Genomic DNA, 2,952 nt, shown 5'->3' on the forward strand with positions numbered 1-2,952 from the left:
TCTTCCAGCCGCGGGGGTCCTAAGTGCATTTTGCAGGGCTGGTTCTGGGCTCTGTAGCCCGCGCGCGGCTGTGTGCCTCTGGCGCTGCCCGCCTCGCCGCACCGGGTGGACATAGCCTCGGGGAAGGGAGAGGGAGAGGGGGAGAGAGACAGAGGCCACCCGAACGGATCTCGGCGCTGGCACTGGGATATTTATAACGCCAGTGATCTCACTGCTCGGTGCACGCCTGCGAGGCTTCCCCTCACCCGCCGCTTGGTGTACTCTCCGGCCGGTGCGGGGAGGGAGCCTCGCCGTCCCGGGGGCGGAGGCGTGGAGGAGGGAGAGACGGGAGAGGGTGAGTGGGAGGAGAAGCCAGGCGGAGAGAAGCTGCGCCCCGACGCTGGGCGCGCGCACACCGAGGCCACGCACCCCAGCACTTCCCACGCGCCGCACGGCCACCCTCCACTCGAGCCAACGCTGCGCGGAACTCAGCTCCCCGCGAGCCCTGGAGTCCTCCTGGGGCAGCCACGGGAATGAGAGGGTGAAACGTGGGAGTGAGTTCTCGTCTCTCGCACCTCTGCCGCAGGCTAGCGTCCCAGCAATGCGCTCTCGCCTACCCAGGACACAGTTTCCAGGTTCCCTTCCCTTTGCCCAGCAGACCCGACTGTTACAACCCCTGCCCCGGGGATCTCTCGGGAACTGCGTCCCGCCGAGGGATCCCACCGCTGCTAGTGTTTGCGGCCAGGATCCCACCGCTGAAACTGTTCGCAGCGCAACTTGGAAGGCTTTGGTGTGGCGCGGTGGGGAGAAGGCTTTTGTTGCTGCTACTGATTTACTAAAGAGCTAATGAATGGATTTACTCAGCATTTAGAGAGCCGCCCTAAGCCTTTACGCCAGGGCTGGAGCTGCTTTCCTGTTGGGCAACTCTTGGTCGCGATAAGCATAATGCCACTGAATTTGTTTTTCCTTCTGGGAAGCTCTAGGTCTGCGCCCGGGAGAGTGAGCGCACACGCACACCGTGCTCGGAGCCGGGCAAGAGGGGTAGGGTCTGGGCACCAGCACATGTGACTAACTGTCCAGTTGTCCTCTCTCGCCCCAGGATCCCCGTGGCAGGAAGGATTAGCTAATGGCTCGCTTCAGCTTACTCAGAGCTGCCATTGACTGAAGGCCGACTCCAATGAATGATTAATGATGCGCGCGCTGGATTTCAGGAAACCTGAGAACGGAGAATTCCCGTGTATGCAATGCCCCTACTGTCATTTATCTGAGAAATATACCTGGCTTGCATTCTTGAAATATTTCCATCTGAAAACATATTTGAAGCTTTAAACTACACTCTGGTACATTATTCATTGCTCATTTTAATGAAAAGGCTGTGATGTGGACCGATAAGGTCAATTCATATAAGCCAAGGTTGATGCTAAGAGGTGGCTTTCTCCATTTTTGAGTACCCACTTAAGGATTCCTATCTCAATAATGAAAAGCATATAAAACATAGGTTTATTTTTCAGAATTGGAAATCTCCCATGGTTAGAATACTTAACATCAAGGCAGCTGTCAACAGAAAATCACCCGGATAACTTAGTGAAGCCACGGGGTGGCGGGGAGGGAGGGGGAAGAAAGGGCGCATCACACATAGATGTGCATGGCCTGGGCACTATATAAGATGCTGTCCTGGGCTGAACACCCCTTCTTTTTCCACTGTGCTAAGCTCAAGCTTTTTGCTTCTGGTTTAACCACCATAGGTAAGCAGACCCTTGCAAGGCAATCCTGAAAGTGGACATTGAGTACGGGTGGTCCCTCAGGACTATCCACTTGACTGGCATTGCCTCTTGCCAGGGTGAATGATTGTGGAATGCTGGGCCTGGGCACTGTGCTTTCTGCAAGTGATGTCCTTGGGTCTCTAAAAAAGCTGTCAGGGTTTAAGACCCATTGGTGGTGCTGGATGCCATCACTAAGTTCCCCTGTGTGTCACCCATTCCTCAAGTGACAAAGATTTTCCAAAGTAAATCCAGTTGCTTGTGTCTCACTGGAGACACTGTCAGGCATTATCAGCCTCATTCCCAAACCCAGGAGGTCAAAACCACTCTAGGGCTGAGCCTCTGGAACTGAGATTATGCCTTTTCTTTTCTTCTTTCTTTCAGCTCCTCAAGCCCCACCCCCAGTGAGACAATCATTCCCGTATCCTTCTCATGTCCTGCAAGATTCCAGCTGGGGATCAAACTCTTGTCTAGGGATGACCCAGGAAGGTCAAAACACCTGCTCAGGTCTTAGCCCAGCTCAGCCTGGAGGGTGGCAAGGTGCACTCCGACCTCCTCTGGGGTCTGAGGTTGAAACTTTCAGAAAAGCAGAGCATTCACTAAGTGGAGAGCACTGACCAGCTCTTGTGACTGACTTTGGCAAACTAGACCCCAGGTTCCTTCTCAACTCTCTTGGATGCTAGGAGGCTTTTTTAAAAAAAGTGTGCCCTTAAAACTGAATCGGTATGGTGTGCGTGAGCAAGTAGGGTGGGTGCCAGTAACCTTTTAAAAATCTACAAGAGGGTTGAACATGTATTTGGGTCTTTTTTTTTTGAATGTAAAGACCTGCAAAAACTGAGCAGTGAAAGAAGACAGCACTGCACCTGTCCCGTGCACTGAACAGCCAAGCTCCCTCTCTCCGCAACTCCGCCGAGAGAGGAGCCAGTCGCTCTGCGCTCCCGGCTGCGCCCTCCCTGGCCCGCGCGCTGCCTCACGCTTGGCGCAGCAGATCCGTGAAGCCTGGGTCCACCGCAAATCTGCGGTCGGAAAAATTCTCATTTCACGGTCTTGGCTCCCCGGGCTCTACTCCCATAAATTCCACTCAAAAGAGAGTGCAAGCCTGTACCACTTTTTTTTTTTTTTTCCTGCTTATTTTCTGGATCATCAAAAGCCCCCTGGCTGGAGACGATTCCTCAGTCCATTCACAGGCCAGTGAGCCTGGTCAAGGTCGCCA

The sequence above is a fragment of the Lipotes vexillifer genome, unplaced genomic scaffold, assembly GCF_000442215.2.
Source record: "Lipotes vexillifer unplaced genomic scaffold, Lipotes_vexillifer_v1.1 scaffold272, whole genome shotgun sequence".
NCBI classification, from domain to species: domain Eukaryota; kingdom Metazoa; phylum Chordata; class Mammalia; order Artiodactyla; family Lipotidae; genus Lipotes; species Lipotes vexillifer.